The sequence below is a fragment of the Canis lupus genome, chromosome 4 (genome assembly GCF_048164855.1).
Source record: "Canis lupus baileyi chromosome 4, mCanLup2.hap1, whole genome shotgun sequence".
In the NCBI taxonomy this organism is placed as follows: Eukaryota; Metazoa; Chordata; class Mammalia; order Carnivora; family Canidae; genus Canis; species Canis lupus.
Genome location: NC_132841.1, coordinates 27,104,969 through 27,126,669, shown reverse-complemented (window position 1 = coordinate 27,126,669; position 21,701 = coordinate 27,104,969). Strand labels below are relative to the sequence as shown.

General features: G+C 41.2%; 1 protein-coding gene and 1 long non-coding RNA gene across 9 annotated transcripts in view; one reads left to right on the top strand and one right to left on the bottom strand.

The window, feature by feature from the left end:
* The window catches only part of LRMDA (leucine rich melanocyte differentiation associated), a 1,020,248-nt gene that overhangs the window by 224,725 nt on the left and 773,822 nt on the right, over positions 1-21,701 (bottom strand). The window lies entirely within an intron of this gene.
* On the top strand, positions 4,423-11,899 carry LOC140632060 (uncharacterized). Its single transcript, XR_012029572.1, has 3 exons — positions 4,423-4,497; positions 6,943-7,088; positions 9,865-11,899. It is a non-coding gene; the product is annotated as an uncharacterized lncRNA (long non-coding RNA).

Here is a 21,701-nt window from a genome sequence, read left to right as displayed (position 1 = left end):
CTCACCTCGGAGCCAGCATATGGCCTTTTCCATGCTCTTTGGGCCTGTTAGACCCCATCAGGCCAAGATCTCTGCACGGCCCAGTTTTTCTTCTTAACTTCCGCCCCCAACATTTTTGGCCTGGTTAACCTCTTACCTTTCAAAGATCAACTCATGTTTTCTATCTCAGAACGATATCCCTGGCATTACTTATATACATACTTCCAAGAACCATGTAATTTATTTTGGGGACATAGCGTAGTGTGTGATTATATCTTAGGAGTGCATTTGAGTGATTCCCCTTCTACTAGACCCTTCACTCCTTGAGGGCAGTGTTCCACACTTCCTAAAAGTCTGGCTCATAGTAGCTTCTCAATAAATACTTGTCAAATGGTGAAATAAATTAATGTAACACACTGAACCACCAGCATTCCTCAGCCCCAAGAGTTGAAGGTAATGATAAGCACACATCTTCCCAGACTAAGTCGCCTACTGTATCCCCTCTGAGGTGGTCTTCATCCCCCTAAACAGAGCTCCTCAATGCAGAAAACGTGGCACCCACAGCCCCTTCTCTGTTGCCGGGAGCTGCCTACACACATGCTCATTTCAACCTCAGCCTGGTCCCCGTATGTAAAAGGGCTTTAAGTTGCAAGGAACACTGAATGCCAAGAGGAGCCATCCAAAGGCAGTTCAGCACAAACAAAGGAAACCCTCCTTCCTATACTTCAGGCTGGTCTACGAATGGGAAATACAAAACACAAGCCCACCATCTACAAGAGGCCCTGAAGCAGCGTCAGCCTGGGATTTGAGGTTGAGCAGGATGGAGCCAGGCCCTGGGCGTCCGAGATAGCTCCAGCTTTGCTCAGCTTCCCTTTTGTTATGCTCGTCTTTCTCAATTCATGTTTTCTCCCCCCTTTTCCCCAATAAATGAGTAATAAAAAATTTAATCCCAGAAAGACGCAGCTTGACCCCAAGCTTGCGGGTGAGCATCCAGATTTCGATTGTTCTGTCCCTCCAGGGCCTGAGGGGAAGGGCTGGGAAGGCCGAGCAAGCTGCCCAGGGGTCCCCCTGGGCTGTCAGGAGAAGAGGAAACTGCGCTGCAGTGCAGCCGTCTTGTCACAGGGCTTTGTGGGCAGAAGGGGGTGCTCTCGTGTAACCTATTTAGGATGCAAATGAAGTGCCTCCATGCTGCAGATTAAAGCCGCTGCCTGGCAGGTCCTCAGCAGTACTAAATGTTGGATTTCTGCTTGTCACTGCTCACCACAGGTCATTAATAGAACTCAGAATGGTGTTACTCGATGTGAACGTTAAAAAAACTGATCATCAAAAAAAAAGGAGGAGTGGCAATCCCACTCTGAGGGAATTCAACTCACCCAGCTCTAAGGAGACTTATTTATTCAAGACCTCGGTTGTTCAACAATTTTATTAGCTTTGGATTAACAACTATTTACTGCAGGCTTACGGCCCAGTAAGTGACAGAGAGATAGAGACAGAGAAGGCCGGCAGAAAGGAAGAAGGGGAAGGAGAGAAGGAAGGAAGCAAGGAGAGAGAGAGAGAGAGAGAGTGTGTGTGTGTGTGTGTGTGTGTGTACAGTAAGAAGGAAGGAAGAGAGTCAGTGACTCCAAACTAAAAGGTTTTAGAGATGGGACTATGGGAAGTGAGCGCTGGAGGGATGCCTCCCTTCCTCTTGGTTGAACTTCCCTAGAAGTGGGAAAAAAGAATCAGATCAAAACCTCCAGCTTCACAGCACCAAGCCAGCTGGTACTTATGCCTTATTTTCTGACCAAATCAGGTGCTCATTCTGCCAAGTGAGTTTTCCTTTTTCCCTTTACTTCAGCCAATTCCTGTTTTCTTCAACTGGAGCTCCCCAAGACTCATCAAAAACACGATTTAATTACATCTCCAAAAAAAAAAAAAAAAAAGGGAGGAGTGTAAACATGACTCCTTTTTATCTCCTGATACATCTGGACAAGTAGACAATGTGCTAAAACAAAATAAATCTGCCCTGACAGTCACATCAAAGAGTTCAGCGAGGGGCTTGCAGCTACTTAAAGCACAGGAATGCTGTTGCTAAGCATCGGCCTACAACTTATCAGTCCCTGGAAGAAATGCTTTTTTTCTTTCTTTCAGGGGAGATGAGGAAAGTTAGAGACTGGGAACCAGACTGCAAGAGGAGATTGGGGATTTTCGGGGATTTTGAAGCTTAAAATGAATTGCGTGAAGGAAAGGGGTTTTGTTGTGTGGTGTTTTCCTTTTGACACGCTGTCTATATTTTTATAAAGGTAGTATGTAGAAACCTTCTGTAAAAGGGTTATTTAGGACTCAAAGAAATAGGTGATCGCACAAAAACACTTCTATACAAATTTGTGCCATATCTCATTGCCATGGGTTTCTCGGTTCTGAGAAGAGCCTAATGCTAGCTCAGGGGTGTGAGGAAATATCTCAGATTCACGAAAGTCAAGAGTGAAAAATCCTTAAGTCATCATCATAATAAATCACCCAACATTACAAACCACAAACATTTTTTTTCTAAAAGGCAGGAAATGGAGCGTCTACACCCACAAACACGACAAGAAAGAAAACAGAAACTCCCCGAAAGAAAGCAAGTGTGAACTGCCACGTACAATGAAATAAATCTAGCCAGATGACCCCACATCCTCATACAGACTCACAAATCGAGTTTTCATAGTAAAACACAAAATGGAACTGACCCTGAAATCTGGCCAACGCCTTCAGCCTTTCCTCCCCATCACCCCCCGGGAAGATACTGAAACAGATGCTGTGAAATTCAGTCTGATTTTCATCCCATATGCTGGTTCTCAAGAGGGAGCAACAGGGAGATTTTCCTCTTCCCATGAACACATCCTCAGGTGGGAAACTTTGCCCCATGTCTTCCCTCCAGCAAGGCTACTAAATTTAGTTCTTCTGGGAAATAGGAAGTGAAGATGAAATGGCATTGCCAAGAGGTATGTCCAATGAGGACCTGAGAAACATTCTGGAAAAAAAAGAAAAAGAGGAACAAAGAAAAAAAGAAAAAAAAAAAAGAGCCAGTTCAAAATAACCCACCAGTTCTCAATATGCACCAGACACTGCCAGAGAGCTTTGGCCTTTGCAACAGAGAGGCTAAAAATATGTGGATCCATTATCCTGGCCTAGGAAAGCCAGGGGCATTTTAAGTAAACACTCGCTATTTTCCTTCCTTGGATCAAAGGAAACAAATTCCGTAGCTACTATGATCTCCACGCAGGATAACTATCAACACCATGAACAATTACCAAGTCTGTGATATTGCACAAATAAATAACACTTACCATTATCTCCAGCACGATCATATTTATGAAACAGTGACGAAGGGCAGCAGTAACAATTTTTATTGTCCCATATAGCTCCTATTTTCTAATTAAACAAAAGGTTATTTCTACTGTTAACATAGCCATTTTTCTACATTGGGTCTTACATAATACTTTTTGCCAAGCTTGACGGAATATAAGAAATGATGTTCTGTGGCGGTTTTGTTTTGTTTGTTCTTATTGGTTGTTCTGTTGCTTTTAATTTTTGCATACTGGGTTTCTACTTAGAAAGCTCTGTTGGTTCATAATCAAAGCAAGAGGGCATTGTGTGGAGAATTCATAAATAAACTTTGGCAATTTTTCCTAAAACATGATGAAGCAAGCACTTGGTCCTACCCTTTAGATTCAATCCAAGGGCAATGGTCTGTATTATTAAAGATATAGGTCAAGCCAGCTTGCGCTTCTCTGTCCTGTGGGATGTTTTAGAAGCTGCTGTCACATTACCGAGATCTGTTCTGTGGCTCCTAATTATTCCTCTTGGCAGCTTTGGATTTCAAGCGATTCCTTTCACATGTATGTAAAAATTTATAAGCTGTTTCATATAACAGCATGAGTTATTTCCTTGTTGTTCATAATTGCAGAAGATGCCGATGAGAAAAATGCACTAATTTCATTGACAAGGATAATGGCAACTTAATAAAATTTGCATTATGTCTTCTGCAAACCTCAATAATACTTCATATCAACATGTGAAATTGTAGTTTTATATCAATATAACTCTGAGGGTGGAGGGAGGAGAGGAAGTGAACAGGAAGGGGAAAAGCATAACTGAGCACAAGGTCATCTTTCTCTTGAACACCTTAATCAAGAAGTTGGGGGGGGGGGCAGGCGCATGGAGAGGCATGGATTTCCTCCTCATCTTCAAATTTTAATTTGGTCCAGAAACAGGTATTAAGTTGCCACTATGTACAGAGGGACAGGAGAAAAGCAGTCAGGGTTTACTGAGCATCTAGTATGTACTTGGCACACCGACATGGGCCATTTTATTCAATTCCCAAAACAATTCTGTGGTGTCAATGATTAGACTTGCAATGGTCTCACTGAGGAAACCGGTTGCCTGATTCTAATCAAGGAATTCCATTCTGATGTCATAGTCCCAAGTCAGCCTGACTCAAGGACCTTACTTACCTTGCACCATATCCAGAGGAGTTACCTTTACTTATAAAAGGTAAGTCAGCAACTGCACTAGCAGGAGCAGAAAACACAAATGCTCCAAACAAAATCACCTAAGGGCTGAGGGATGGAAGAGATTTCGTCAGTTCTAGGAGAAAGGCAGAGAACCTGAAACAGCATTTCTAAAGGTATTAACATCACTACTCGACAGATGAGAAAACAAAGACTGGAAGAAGCAAAGTGCCTTTCCCAAGAACTGATGACTCGCCCATGGTAGAACACAGCTCTCCTGCCTGCTTGCCTGCCAAGATCAATGATAATATAATATCCTGATTTTAAAATGCCTTCTCAGTGAAGAGCTCTTGCCCTGTTCCTTTGTAACAACAGCGTGAGTTAAAATTCTACGCCATCAACCCTATACAAGTAGCTATATGACTTTTCTAGATTTCAAAATAAAACAAGGCTCTGCCTCTATAGGTGGTACCCCACATATGATGATCACAGATCTTATAACCCATTTTTTAATGTTAAAAATATACAAGTCTTTAAATACCACCAATCAAAAATGGTCATACATTCAATTTCTCATGATCACACTTGTTTGTTTCATTTGTTCTCAATTCTGCAACTAAATAACTGCCTCTGTATGAGGAAGAGATTTTAATAGATGTTTCATACCTAATATGCTATGATCCCTCCTCCTGGTTTTTGAATGGATTTCTTTGAGGATTGAGTTGGGAGTGAGTAGAGATGAGGAGTATAATTTCCTTTATATAGATGTAAAGCAGAAAGCTGAGTAAATTGACCCATTTTATCTGACTCCTAATCCTACAAAGCTTGAGTCCCAGGGCTCTATTTCTTTGTACTATGGAGCTAGATGTCTTTCTATAGAATGAGCTTGTTCATCCCCACAACCAGCCAAAGGGTAGCTCTTACTAGTGCTTTAGAATAAGGAATACCAGGTTGCAGAAAGATTAGAGGAATTATTCCAACTCTCCATCTCATCTTGGCCTCCAGACAACAGTCCTGATGAGAGGAATTGGGAAGCTATTCTCAGGAAGTGACTGTCTACAGGGATGGTTCCCACCAGAGGAAGGGATAGTTCAAAGATGTTATAACTGACCGTTGTACAAGCACACCAAGCAAGAAAAAGGAGTTCAGATCCCACATATATCTTCTTCCCAATGTTTAGCTGTAGTACAAGGGTCTTCTAGATAAAACTCTTTGAGAGACAAACAGAAGGCATTTAAGGGCTACGATTACTTGATTACTTATAAGATGTGATAGATGGGAGTACCTAGATGAACTAACATGGTATATAGTACAGGAATGAATACATTATTAAATCTATTCTCTAGGGCCTCTTGAGGTCCAAGTGATTTTTTAAGGTTGTATCAGCCATGTAAACTGCAAGACTCCTGAGAGACCCAAATACCTCAGAACATATGGACACACATAATGTATGTGACACATATGGTACACATGCTCATAAAAGGCTCTTCCCTCCCCTCTCCTTCAACAGCAGATGTTCTGCTGTATATATAGGAAGAACATCTATCTGGAACATTCTAAGTCCTACTGCCTAACTCTATGGCAATTTGGATTTGGCTCTTAACTCATTGATTAGAAAACAAAAGGAAGGCTGCAATCAGTTGTGCACCCTCCACATTTTTGCAGCGATAGAAAAACCAAGTATACTATGGACATAGGGTCCCTTCCCAGAGGGTTTATGGTGTAGTTGGATAAGCTGATGCCAAAAGCAACTAGATAGCAATGAAATGGCAATAAGAAGAGATGACTCGTTGGACCCTCCATCATAGAACAATTTGTTAAAGCCTGTGAGAAAATGAGTAAAAAAGGAAAGAATCCTAGAAAGTAAGGCTTTCAGGCACAGCTCAAGTTGCTTCCTCTCCCAGATGTGTCCTTGATGACATTTGTTTCATCCTTCAAGATCCAATTTAAGCATCATCTCCTCTTTGGCTTCCTTGGGCCTCCAAGGGTTGCATGGCACTTGGTTGATGCCTGTGTTAAAATACTTGGTGGTGGTGAATTGAGTTCTTGGCAGACTGTGAGAGTCTCTGAGTCAGACTCCATTTATTTTCTCATTTCTGTAATTTAGGCACCAGTACTGGGCCTGACACACAGAAAACACTTAACACAGGTTGAGTTAATAAGCAAAGGACAAGGGGAGAGGATGGCTGCCATTTCAGATTATTTCTGTCTTCCTCTCCCGTGCTGCTTGGAATAGTTGACAATCTCCCACCATGTTAGGCTAAAGCGACAGGAGATTTCTCCAGCACACAGCTGGTACCAGCTCCTTCCCGATGCTGCTAACTGGTTGGGGGTGGGGGAAGAGATGTTAGCATGATGTTTTACTCAGCAGGCAGAGTGCCGAGGCGCATTTTTAATGATTTACCAGTTCTACTTGACTGAGCCTGCACCCTGTAAGTGGATCATATGATCAGCGATCACAAGTTAAACTGCTTTTGTTGCTCGCAAGGCATGCATGGTGGGCTGGCTGCAGGCACCAGCGACTCGCACGCAGCTGTGTGTAAGACAAGAAGAGGTTACGTACAACAGGCAGTTAATGGCTCATACCAGCAAGCCCTCGACTTCAGTCGGCACATGCGGCTGAATTTTAAAAAGGTAAATGACCTTGCAGCTGGGATCTTTAACTATGTGCTTTTACCTATTTGTACCTGGATAAGTAAACATTTGCAGCACGCCAAAAGGCCCTGAAAGCACTATTGTAGCCATAGGCTAATCCCTTTCTCTCTGGATGAAAGACTCCAAAACAAACCGGGGGGAAAAATCATTTTCTGCCTCAAGTAGCACAAAGGTAAAGGGGGGGCAATGGTGATAATGACTTCCATTTGTTATAACTTTCAGGAGTCACCAAGGCTCCAGTCCTAACCAGCTGCCCATAGTTAGGATTCTCCTTTCCAGGAAGAATGACAGAAACAACAGGCCCCAGACAGAAAGAAAGATTCTAGTCAGAGCCAGACAGAACCGCTTCCTACTTGCCAGTGAATCTGACACAAGAAGGTGGAACCATCATTTCCATGCCTGTTCTACCTTCCACAAGGGTCTCCTCTCAACTGCTGTCACTCGAGGCCAAAAGAGCAGGCTCCTCTTTGTTCTCTGCTGCTTCAACTGCAAATCTACAGATGAGTATTCATGTCCTGGAGCCTAGGACTCCTGCCACAAATTTCCTGCATCCCGCTCTGAGTTAGCTAAGAACCAACATTTAACTCCTTCTTTTAAGAGGCCCTTCAGATTCCTCCAAATGCAACCGGGCCGCCAGAGCTATGTCTGAAATACGGGCTAACCACCCCAAATGGTTTCCAAAGAACAGAATATTTGTGATTTACAATCTGAGCGGGAACCTCAGTAATGCTGTTATTTTAAGAACTCGTCAATCGGTTGAGATTAAGATAACATTTATTGCAACATAAACTGAGATTGCCATGAGAACAGGCAGGAGGTATCTGTGGAACACTGAAGACATTTCACAGGCTATGAATCAATGGAGGGCAGTTCACTGGAGTGATAAGAGCTCTGGGCTGAAAGCGGAGAGCCCTGGGCTCATCAGTAGGTTGCCCCTCACCAGCTGCTGGGCTCTCAGCACATCACTCCATTCCTTTGCACCTGAGACTGCCACCCCTCCTCTGACAACTCTCCTGGAGTTCCTACTATGTGCCAGTGACTATAGTAGGCACTGGAAATAAGCATATTGGGTAAATGGTGTCTAGCTATCATTCATGTATGCATATGTAAATGAATTAATAAGAAAACCTGCACTCTGATGCTAGCCACCATCTGTTGAACCAAAATAATCTTTAAATGACCAGAAATATTTTCTTCCCTGTGATTCAGTTAATACAGGTCAGCCTAATAAGGTTGGTTTATATCCATGAGAGAAAACAGCACTCCTTGGTCCAATATACAGTTTTAATAAACTTTATTAAATTTCCATTGATCCATATGCAAAAATAATTTGTTTACAATTTGAACTCAGCCTACTAAATGGTGCTTAACTCAATAAGGGAAGAGGCTGAGAAACAACAGCTGTATGGCTATTAACACATTACGCCATTAAAAACATTAAACAGTTGGGTTTAGTGAAGGAGTCAAAGTTAACCCCTTGAATATCTCTAAACTGGAGACCAATTTGACAAAACACTTTGCAGCAAAGGAAAACCAGAGACTCAGAAAGGCATCCCTTGACCTTCTGAAGAAATCTGCAAGAGTAGAACCAGAACTGACTACTGATTTTGCTGCACAGTCTTCTAGGGACTTCCACCAGTGTGCCAGCTAAGCCTCATGCAGAGATGACAAGGGGGTGGTAGGGTTTAGAAGGATGTCTTAATAATAAGTAAGCTAGCTTGTTCAACATGCTCATATGAATTTCTGTGATGCCTTACACTTTTGGCACTTAAATAAACTGGTTTCAACCTTGGGTTAACGAGGTGAGAGTCAAGTACAATCTTTTTTAGCCAGTTGTTTCTATTTTGTGGTCACAGACGAAATCCAATCAGTAAGTCACTAACAAGTATTCATTGAGTACCAAGTAAGGCAAAGTCCCTAATCCCAAGTTGAATACTGTGGAGATAGGGAGATAAAATTAAGAGCCATGAAAAACTTAGAACAGTTAAGCAAACACTCTATAGTACAATTCAGAAGATGCATAGAGTCCTAAAGAAAAGTGATGAGTGAAGCTTCAGAGAGGAGGTTAGGAAGGAGATAGGACTGTACTTTGCTTTGAAAGTCAAGTGCAGGAAGATTAAGGGTGAAGAGAGCATCTGAAGGTGGGGACTGAGAATAACAGGGAGGTGGGGCATAGACAGCTGAAGCAAAGGAAGCAGGGTGAGAGGGAACAAGGGCAACCCTAGTCCTTTCAGCATCTTGATTATAACAGCTTTAGGGGGGCAATGGAAGAACTGGAGCTGACCAGTGCAAAGCTATCCCACTGCTGTGAAAGGAGAGCAGAGGTCATGCCCAGGGACAGAGAAGTGGGAGAAAGCTCAACTCTTAGAAACCCAAACTGAACTTTGCTTGGTGCTCAAGTTAGTGACCATGGGATTTCTCAAAAAAGGAAGTCTGTGTGACAACTTGAATACAAACAAGGAGATGATTGGAAATACATGGGCAAAACTTGTCACCCTCAGCACAATGAGGAACTTGAGTCAGAAGCCTCCTTGCCCCCTGAAAGGTTGACCTGTCCAGTTTCCCACAAGGTCGCAGAGGTCTCTTTGACCCCACCTTGCTAAAATGGTCCTCCAGCTCTTCCAGTGCAGTCGGCATTCACTTCTGAGCAAAGCAGTACATTGTTCTGTATCATAAGATCTCTTAATAAAATGTCCTTTTTCCATTGTGACAATGGAAATGGGACAATGTCCCTCCCTGTACCATTATCCCACAGGCCCTACATCTGTCCTCAGAGAAAACTTATGATGCTGCTTCAACTGTTGGAAAGAAGATGCCGTCACCTTCATCTTGTCTATTCTAGGCCAAGTATTTACATAACACTCAACAGCCTGGTCCCTCTCCATTAGTTTTCCTGTTTTTCTTAAAACATGAAACCCTGCACCAAACGTAGTCCTCTGGATGATGTGTGCACTGTGCAAATCTCAAGAAGACATTATACCCAATTTGGTAATACTTTTCTAAGCTATCTCCAATGGTGATGCACATCAAATCACATCACATATAAAATATTCCAAGGCTTTTGATGTGAAACACTGCCAGCCAAGACCACTCAAGCACATACTTCTATAATTGATTTTTTAAATATAAAGCTAAACTTCAAATTTACAATTCTATTAAATTTTTCTGGTAGGTGTAAGGCAGTGTCTTAGCTTGTTGAGAACACTTCGAACTATGATCTAAAGCTCCTGGTATGTCTTGACCTCCCTAATGTATTTTAAAAGTTAATAAGCAAAGCCCCTTTCTATCACCTTACAAATTATTGATAAAAATGTTTACCAGGACAGGGACAAGGACAAATTCAAGTCTGAAGCTAAGATACAAGGATAAAGCCTAAGGTTTAGGAAAGGAGATAAGGCATGTCACAAATTCTTTGGGAAGGGTGAAGATAGATACCAAGGGGTGACTTCACTAGTTTAAAGATAAATACTTAGATGAGCAATGCTACCTTTTCTCCCTCTGAGAGCTGTATGTACAAGGTCAGGAGCAATTAGCAAACTGAAGAATTTCTAGCGTGAACTCTCTCAACTTAATCAAGAAATTTAAAAAGACAAACTGAGGACTTTCCAAAATAGCCTATCTCTCTTGGAAAGATGAACACGAAAGCAACCTATACACAAAGAAACAGTTTTCTGTGTTTTTCATGTTTTCACCTTGGTCACTGGCCCAAAAACCTAATACTAAAATTAGAAAATGAGTTTTTCCCAAAGAGATTGCTACAGGGATTTATGAGCAAACTTCTACACAAAAGTAACACCAAAATGCCCATGCTTATCACTCTCCTACTACTGAGGTGGTATTTACTGTAGAAGTTCAAAAAGGTATTATTAAGAACAAGATCCAGAATGACCCCCAAGCGTAGCACTCTGGCGGAAGAATGGCTGCCATGACCAATAAAACAGAGCATGAGTGTTAGCTGCTTAATTATAAATGAGCGACATGAGGCCAAATACTATGATGTTACACAAAGCAGACAGCATATAGATTAAAGGGTCCAGGTTCTAACTCAGAGATAAATGTGAGGGATAGATGGTCACTTCAACATTTTCCACACCCCAGTTGGAATCCTATATCTAAGAGATATAATAACATGGGAACTTAACAATGTTTGCAAAAATCATAGGTGACCCTGTCACTTATGGCCATTGGATCATTGATTTGATTAATTACAAAGACATCTTACCCTAATAGTTATCACCCTCACACTTGAACCTGAACCAAACCACATACGTGGTGAATTTAAGGAGTCTTATAAAAGCTAAATTATATGCCAAATCACTTATAATCACCTATATGACACCACAAAGGAGAAACTTATGAGTAAGAGTCTGAAATGACATCAATACAAAACATGAGACCCGATTTATATAATTCTTCACCTTTTTTGTAAGTGTTTCAACAAAACTACCTTTATTGGTCAACTTACCAATCCCACAAGCAACAGCAGGTGAGCGTTTTGCTCTTTTAAAAGACTCGGGGCTAGAGACATATGAAAATATTCACCTCAAAATACGTGGTGATAGAGGCACCTGGGTGGCTCGGTCAGTTAAGCATCTAACTCTTTATTTTGACTGAGGTCATGATCTCAGGGTACTGAGATCAAGCTCCAGGAGGAGCTCTGTGCTCAGTGGGGAGTCTGCTTGACAATTCACTCTTTCTCTTTCCCTCTGCCCTTCCCCCCCCCAGTAAATAAATAAATCTTTAAAAAAAGGATACACAGTGATAAAAACACAACCTGTTTTCCTTTTGCAAATCTGCAAGCACAGCAGATTTTTTATTTCCAACATTTTAGAGTGGACTTTTGTTTGATGAGGCAGCCTAACCATGTTTAGCAAAATCTGGGCCAGCATGATACTGTGTTGGGACAGAGACTATGGAACTTGTCTATATTAACTGTGCAATGATGAATCCACAAGTCGATTGTCACACAGGGCTTTCTGATGTCAGTCAAAGCCAGAATGTGTGAGAAGCATCAGCCGAATCTAACCTACAGTAAGGAACAACAAAAGTGCATGCATTAGGAGTCATAAAGTAACATCATGGGCACTTGTCACCAGGAATGCCATTAGTTGATAAAAATGGAAGTAGAGCCTATCATTACTTCATCAGTCTACTCAATCTTCATTGAAAACAAACAGATTTGCCATTACATTCCCAGCTACAACATGAACAAGGACACTGCACATCCAGCTACATTTCAAGCAAATGACCCATTATAAGGCAACAATTTGACCTGAAGCCACTCTGCCAAGACCCCTGGGACTGGAAGCATTATGGGGGAAAAAAGCAGATAGGATCTTGAAAATCTGGGTTCCAGGCTCTGCCCTCCCACCTCTCCAGCCTTGCAAACTTGGTGAAGCAAGTCATCTTAGGGTTCTGAGCCCTCTTTTTCTCCTTAGCAAAACAATGGTTATAAATATCCCCCTTAGCCCCTTCAGTGATTGCTATGAAAATTAAGTGGGACACTGCACTTGAGGGCTGTATATGTGTTGTACAAACAAGAGAAACTAAAATGCAACCTTATCTCTGTGACTGTTTAATGCAGGCTGCTGGGCAACCTTGTGTTGACCTCTCCTGGCCTGTGCCAGATAATTTAGTGCCACTATCGTCATTAGTAAACATCTACTGGGGGCCTGCTATGGGCTTCATTACACATTGGCTTGTATGGTTCACTGACATTCTCATGTGTGTACTTCTGTCTTCTTTACACAATTGTATGCTCATTCACAGGCAAGAACCTATATACAGGCAGGTATGTATCTGAATATATACCTTAGGCCCAGTAAAACAAGAGTATATAATAAACTCCTAATAAAAAGGTAACTTGTACATCTTAGAAACCAAAGATAGAGAAGTAGAAAGGTGGTAAAATAAATAGAAATAGAGAAATAAAATGAGACTCTTCCTTGTGGGAAACTAAGATTTTTTTTTTTAAGGGATGGGCACAATAGCAGCATTTCTCTCTGTAATCTCATATAGAAGGATGTTTAAATAAAAAAAAATACCTACCAAGGGTCTTAATCAAGCTATTCCACTTAAGAGCATTAATGCTAAGTATGCAAACGTTCACCTGACTGATCATTAAGGTATCAAGAACTAATTTTCCTCCTTTTAAGAGCTTATATGTCACATCCCACCCCTTGGGCCTTCCAGAAATGCATTTAAATGCCTAACTGGGAGAAAGAAAAAGCATTCCAGACAGCCAGGTGTTAGTGATTCAGCCATTAAAACTTCAGTTATAAAATATCCCCCACAATTGTAAAACATTTCAGTCATTAGAAGATCATAAATAGATTAAGATGACATTTTAAATTATTATGACACCATGTGTATAAAATGTACATTGTTCATCACAATATCCCAGATGACTGTGACTCTGATTACCTGAAGTTAAAGATAAAGTGCATGTGTTATTTACTTTGAGACCGAAAAGCAAAAGACAGGGAGGTAGGAAGGTAGAAAAAGCAGATAACCAAGTAGAATCTGTGAAGGCCACATCCTTCCTGAGGCAGAGACAGACTTTTGGTTCATTTTACAAGAACACTCATTTGATGCATTTTGAGCAAAAAAATAAATCCTTGTTTCATATTTAGAGGATCAGGGTAGAATATAAAAGAAAGTAACCCCAAAATCCATAATTCTGAAACCATCACCTAAACTGTCATGGCACCTGCTCTTCTTTGAGCTAAATGAAAGGTTACAATTAAAGTTCAATATTACCTTATATCTAAAACTAGAAAAGTAGCTCATGACTATGACCATGTTGCACATACCCACAGCTACCTCTCAAAGTCAACTCATCTCTGTATTTGCTCTACATACTAAATGTGCAAAGCATGTCTCCTCCTTGAAGATATAGCTCCCCCTTTTTAGGGTGTGGCAGCTTGCTATAAAGAAGGAAAATCCACCAACCACTATATGATCATTTCATGCAGAAGGCAAGGAAATAAAAATTTTACAATTACTTATGAAATCGTCATAAAATCAATAATATAAATATTTTAGTCTTGCTTGCAAACCCATGCCTTTCAATCAAGTCTTAACCAAGGGAATGAATTCCTCTTAGGATTTAAGTATTTTGGAAATCTATACTAGCTGACTCACATGAAGGATTAGACCCATTAACAAGATTGTAACAGGTAATCATCAAGCTTAGAAGTAATTCAGGACACCCTATAGTTATATATGTGCTTCTGCTATGTTCATTGGTAACTCCTTCTGCCAAGTAGGTGGGGTAGATGTATGTGGATATGGACCTAGGCATATTATTAACAATGGATACAGTTTAATATTGTCCTAAGAATTTTTTAAATCTTATTAAGCTGAGAAAAGTGAAAATGACAAGGCATCAGAAAACCCGGTGTAAATTCAAAATTCTTCAAAATTCTTCTCTCAGAATGAATCAGTGAAATTTCCCCCATTCCTTTCTAGATTATCCTGTTCTTTAGAATAATTGTTCTCAAAGAGTATTCAAAACCCAAAACATGAGATCAATAATGTGAACCCATCAGATTCTCCAAAAGGACTATGTTAATGAATGCAATTAAAGGTCCATTCATGCGCAGTCTGGGTGACTCAGTGGTTTGGCGCCTGCCTTCAGCCCAGGCCCAGGGCATGATCCTGGAGTCCCGGGATCGAGTCCCGTGTCAGGCTCCCTGCTTGGAGCCTGCTTCTCCCTCTGCCTGTGTCTCTGCCTCTCTCTTTTTCTGTGTCTCTCATGAATAAATAAATAAAATCTTCAAAAAAAAGAAAAGGTCCATTCATTAGGACAATTATTCACCTATTCCATGTCCTCGGTCATGGCACACTTTTGAAAAATAACCACCAGATATTTGGTGGATTAAAGGAATTAGAAGACATCAGGTCCAACACTTTCTGAAAACTGGACTGAATCTACCCAAATACCTTCTGTAATAAGGAGATAAGACACTGCAGTCTATTAGGGAAGAAGTTGAAACCTACCTCCTTATAACACCATGAAGAGTAAGGCAAATGCTCCATTTCCACAGAGCCCTTTACATGTTTTCATTATTACAAACATTAAAGAGGAGGTGTTGAAAAAAGAGGAAAAGAAATACTTTGCAAATAGTAATAAAAGAAAGTGATCTCACATTCTCCAAGACCACTTCTGCCACTCTGATGATTTGGCAGGTATGGCTAAGGCCATCACAAAAAGACTGACTAGTCTTCTGTCTGCATATATTAAGGCTTGGGAATGGAAAATAATTTAGTAAAGTCCATGTCCAGCTTTTGTTTATTTTCTCCAAATTACCCCTTTACTGAGAAGGGCTGCAGAAACATCCACTTCTGCTCTACAGAGACTGAGTTCCCCCCATTGTGGGAAAGGATCCCATGATGATCTTGAGGTTATGTAAGTCTTTCCACCATTATACCTTGTTCCTTTAGCTTGGACAAACCATTAGTAAATAATTCATTCTCAATAATTGAACACACCCTTGCTGGATGTCCATCTTATTAAATATCTTTTATGTTTGAGTCAATAAGTGCCTCCTTGTTGGAGAAAAATCTATGATTATAAGAGAGCCTAATGGGCAGAAAACATGGCTTCATTTGATTTTCATGGAGCATGGCCCATCATCATGTTTCCTGATTGACTATGGCGCTATACATCTCGAGTGATTTTTTTTTCAAGAATGTCTTTCTATTACACAAGGGAGTATACCTTTATTCAAAACTGAGTTTCCCTGGTAAGAGCCAGAGTATCTTCTTATGTTGTAGTAACATGAGTTGATTGGGGGAGGGTGGCAAATCTGGTCATAGAATTTTAAAAATTTCTAAAGAGTTCTACTCAAATGAATGGACCAGAAATTACACCAAGAGGTTGAACTCTTTGAACCTGTCTTGATTCAGAGCTTATTTTCTGGTGTTTTTCCTTTTTCTAATACAAAACTAATCCTAAACCATTAATTCCACCACAACAAGGAAATTCAAATGGAATTAAAGTCCATATAGAACTGGCAGGCCTAGTTGTGGCTAGGGTTCCTCCAGAGGAGATTTGTTTATTTGCTGATCTTATTATAGAGCTCAGAGGGCAGAATTTTAGTGTTAGCAAGGACTTTTTCCTTCCTTGGAAATGAATTAACAATGGTGTCACCAGAGAATGTTTACGAACACAATGCTAAAAAGCAGACCAAACAAAACACATTTTATTTTCTGCTTACTAAGAATGCATTACCTTTCCTAACAGGAGCAGGCTGGCACAATTTTATTTTAATAAATATTTTCACTGTTATTGTTAAATGCTCCTCATTTCAGAAGATACCAAAGAATTGCAGGATCTCTGTCCTTAAATTGCTGAACATCTTAGATTAAGATAACTGAATCTATAATGCCTGGCACAGTACACCGGATTACATAAGGAGAACATCTAACTAGGTTCTCAAAGAATTCAGAACTGAGTCTTTGTGGAATCCAGAGAATCTAGTGGCTGAGCAAGAGTTCCTATGAAGATGGAATTTGGTCTAACCCTTGAAAAAAGGGATGAGTTTGGACAGAGATCAGAGAGACAAAACTAAAATCACAGGAATGAAGTCTAAATCCACCTGTGTGCTGGGGGTTCCTACTGCTGAAGCAGCTACTTTGGAGTAAGACTGGGTGGCTGAAGGCTAGAAGCTCTTTGGTTGGTCTCACCCTTCACTGTGCTCATTCCACCCTTACTATGGTCTCTTAGCAGAGCTGCCACGAAACTTAATACACTAGTGTCTATTACAATGAGGTTTGAAAACTACTGCCAATGCTCTCATTTAAAAACTGTGGGAGGGACGCCTGGGTGGCTCAGATGGTTAAGTGTCTGCCTTTGGCTCAGGTCATGATCTCTGGGTCCTGGGATTGAGCCCCATTTTGGGCTCCTTGTTCAGTGGGGAGTCTGCTTCTCCCTCCCTTCCCCACCCCTTGCTTGTGCTCTCTCTCTCGTTCACTCTCTCTCAAATGAATAAATTGAAAAAAAAAAAACTTTAAAAAATGTGGGAAAGAATGTGGAAAAACTGAGGCCCAAAGACAAGAAATTCCCCAAATCACTGGGCTGGTTAATGATCAGGGGAGAGTTAGAATCCAATCATCCAAATTCCAGCCCACTGTGCCTTCTCCTGCCCCACACAGCCCTTTACTGCTCAGATTGACAAATTAGGGATCTTAAAATGATATGATGTGTGTCTGATAAAAAATCACCAGTAGGGAAGTCTTCGTCGTCTTTTTCACCTTCCTTACTGTATCAAATATTGATGTTTATAAAATGATGGAAGAACTAGTATCAGGAAATGTATGCTATGGCAACTCTTTGAATGAGGGCCAGCAAGAGAATAAAAAGCTTAGGGTGACCTACTGCACATCCACATTGCTTCCACAATTAACTCCAACAGACTTTGTCTGGGATGAAATGATTTAGTCTCAATGCAAGGTCAGTCCCACATATCCAGAATAAAGATTGCCGAATATGCTTATTTGAGCTGAATTACATTTGGTAGTTTAATAATATGAATTTACTGCCTTTTCAAGAGGGACTCTAGCACTGGGGAGAACTTTAAAATGTATCACACTTAAAACATAAAATTAAATTCAATTAACTTTTATTGGGAGGCTAATACACTAGTACCCTAGAGGGAGAAACGAAGCTCTCAGCCTTCCTGAGATTTTCAAACCATGTCCCTGGAATCCAGGCCAAAGATACTGGCCTGGCTCACCCCCTCATAAAGAGCTTCATGGGTGAGTTTAACATCTGTACTCAGTGGACAGGACCATGACTATAAGTCTCCAGCTAAGAGACTCTCAGAGGCATAAAACCTGGAATTATAAACAGGCAGAAAATACTACCTAACTATCAAATAAAAGACAAAAGCCAACACAGGGATGGAAGCGCAAGAAGATCCCAGAGACTCTATGCTCTTCGTTAAACTTTCCTATCTTTGTGCTATCAGGATAAAGGTTCACCTATTGTTTTCAATATATTTGGCATAACTAATGATTCACAATGACTTTTTGAGATTCTTTTTAAAAAAAATTTTTTTAAGATTTTATTTATTCATGAGAGACACAGAGAGAGAGACAGAGGGAGAAGCAGGTTCCATGCAGGGAGCAAGACATGGGACTCAATCCCAGGACTCCAGGATCACACCCTGGGTGGAAGACAGTGCTAAACCGCTGAGCCACCCAGGCTGCCCAAGATTCTTAAGCCAAGATTGTCCCTATTGCTCCCTTTAACACAGAGATACAGTCGGAGTATAGACACAATAATTCTTCCCTTGTGACTGCATAAAGAGCATCATCACTATGACATCAGCAGGTTGGACTGTGGAAGAAACTGGATTCTGAACAGACTGAACACCTGTATGCTGGAGATAGCATGAAGTCATCTCCTTTACCCACTGAATACGTATTTGTAGTACCTACCACATGCCAGGTACTGTGCTAGACACTGAGGATTCACGGGTAAATAAAACAAATGGTCACTGCCCTTGTAGTACACAAAGAAGAGAAGAAGAATACTGAAACCAAGAAGGACACGCCCCAAACAAACAAAGAAAACTCAACATCTCCTTAAAGTCAGGGTTAAATTCTCTATAGAGCTGGTTGGAATCTGTCCAAGACTGTATTCATCTCCTGTGGCTGCTGTGACAAATTAGCCCACACTTAGTAGCTTTAACAACACGAGTTTATTGTCTCATACTTACGGAGGTCAGAAGGCTGACCTGAGTTCTACTACCGGGTAAAACTGTCAGCAAGGTGGGTTCCTTCTAGAGACTTTAAGGAGACAATCCAGTTCTTTGCCTGTTTTAGCTTCTCATGGCTGCCTTGTCTACGAGCTGTCTCCTTGTCCTGTGTCCCCGTCCTCCATCTTCAAAAAGCTTCACTCCAATCTCTGCTTCCTCATCACACCACTTCCACCTCTGACTCTGACATCCATCTCATAAGGACCACTGTGGTTACATCAGACCCACACCTACAATCCAGGGTAATCCCCTTCTGACAAGATCCATAAATGAATCACATCTGCAAAGTCCCTTTTGCTGTGTAAGGTAACATTCACAGGTTCTGGGGACAAGGACATGGTCACACCTGGATGATCATTTTGCAGCCAACCACGGAGATCAACTATAATACCTTAAACTGTAGGCACCTGGAAGGAAATAGAAATAACCTGAGCTCTTGGGAATATGACCGGCGAGCATAACAGTGGTATTTTCTCCTTAATAATATTCATATTCCTGGGACACCTGAGTGGCTCAGTCAGTTAAGTGTCTGCCTTCGGCTCAGGTCATGATCCTGGAGTCCTGAGATGGAGCCCCGTGTCGGGCTCCCTGCTCAGCAGGAAACTTGCTTCTCCCTCCCCCTCTGGGCCTCCCCCTGCTCATGCTCACTCTCTCAAATAAATAAATTTAAGAAATAATATTATTCATATTCCCTACCATAAAGCAGTGAAAACCAGTGGTTACGAACATAGGGTCCAGGGTGAAAAACACTTAAGTTTTCAGAACAGTTCAACTCAACACCTCGATACATATGGTCAAATGAACCTCACCCTCACTTTCCCTATTCCCAAAAGAGGGAGCCCAATAGTACTCACTTCGCAGGTTTGTGATGATGATGAGAGGATGTTACCTATGAAGCACTTGCTGTGGCATGCACGGAGCATTCCATGAAAGTTATTACTGTGTTGTTATTACTTATTAAATCACAGGCCACCCGGCCTGGACTTGAACCTGTGGCTGGATATTTTGGAGGACTATATCAGTGCAGATAAGTGGAATTCTCAGAAAGCTCTTTCCCTACTTGTCTTGCCAGCTTTTGTTTTATATACCTTATCTGCTTTCCAGCTGGGAGTACTCTCCCCCCACTTCCCTCTGACCTCCAGCAGTGTATCTACCACCCATTTAAGACTCACATTATGCCTTGCCATTTCTGGTTTGTTATTTTATCGGTAAGCATCATATGTAGATCACAAACTGTTTGAGGGCAGAAATGTAAAAGCAGGGACTGCGATCCTCATGCTTAGCTCTGAGATGCATCCACAGTAGATAATCAATAAAATGGTTAAATAAATTAATGACAGAGTTTATTCTTCCCTGATCTGCAGGGGAAACACAATTCCACATTTCACATTAAAGGGGAGCCAGCTGTAGGCCCCTGCGGTATTCTGTAACCATGAAGCCAAGCTTCCTAAACCAGTTTAATGCTCACCCCCCTTTTAGCATTATAGAGTCATAGTTGCCCCGTATCTCAGCACAAGGAAGGCCCCTCTTGCTCCATCTATATATGAAGAAGTTCAAGTATCAGCTGCACACCAACAGAAAACAGGAGGGAGACTTCTCTTTGGACAAAGAATTGAACAAAGAGCATGCACCAGTCAAAGCCAGTTTGAACCAGTCTGTGCTGTTCCGCAATCCTCCCGGGCCTCTCTCCCAAGCTGGCACAGAGACAAGGAGAGCATCATGGACTCCAATCTTTGGCCTTCTAACCAGGAAAGGACTTGTGAAGGTGAATGGTTTGCAGACGAAGGGGATATAAAAGAGACAAAACCAGGATAAAAATTAAATAAAAAGTAGCTGTCTTAAACTGTAATTGCAGTCCTCTGCTGAGCACGCTTGCAGATATATAAATGTGATTTACCATCAGCTTGCAACTACAAATCAGGTCTTGAGAAACACTTGTGCTATGAAATTGTTTAATCTCATCAAGCTCTGCTTTCACAGCAAGCCATAAATCACAAAGTCTTTGTTATCATAGACCTCCACCAGCGCCTCTCTGGCAGGCTATGGATCGTGGGTATATATAATCTTGACTGCACAAACACTGGGGTCGGCGCAGGCTGAAATACTTTCATAATAGCCACTGTGCAGCTGGTGGAACACAAGCCTATGATGGATATCTCATTTCCTACAGTCGGCATCTATTTCGAGCAAATTATTACCACATAAATTTCTTGTCAACAGAAACGGCCAATTAATTAAGTTAAAAATTTACTTGTGATCACATCTACAAACCAAATAGAACTGCAAGGCAATTTTCCAGTTACTGAATATACTGCAGGTCAGTTTAATGAATAATTTTTAACTTTGTCATAAACTCAAAGACAGGCTAATATCTCCAGAAACCTGAATGGAGACCAGCTGCCGACAGATTTACACAAAATATATTTATGTGGAATTTGATTGCTGACATCTGGGGACAGAAATAAACTTTCTATAATTATAGAGGCATCTTTGCCATATATATGAATTTCTTTCACCAAAAAATGCAAATCTGTCCCCAGGAAGTGTATTTACATTTTCAGATAGGGCTGCAATGGGGTGGATGGCTCTTGGAAAAACCATTGCATTAAATTCCTAGGCTGGTGATGGGTTCTTTATCATGGGAAAAGACAATAACAAGCAAAGACCTGTTTATCACTGTCCCCCAACTTCCACCCAAAAAATCAGGATGCTTTCTCTCTTTGAGGATGTAAGCTACTGAGCACATGTCCCATAGTAAAGGTAGCAGCAGGATTTAAAGCTCTGTCAGGTGGAGCAGATTGACACAGCTTCCTCTTAGGGTTTTATG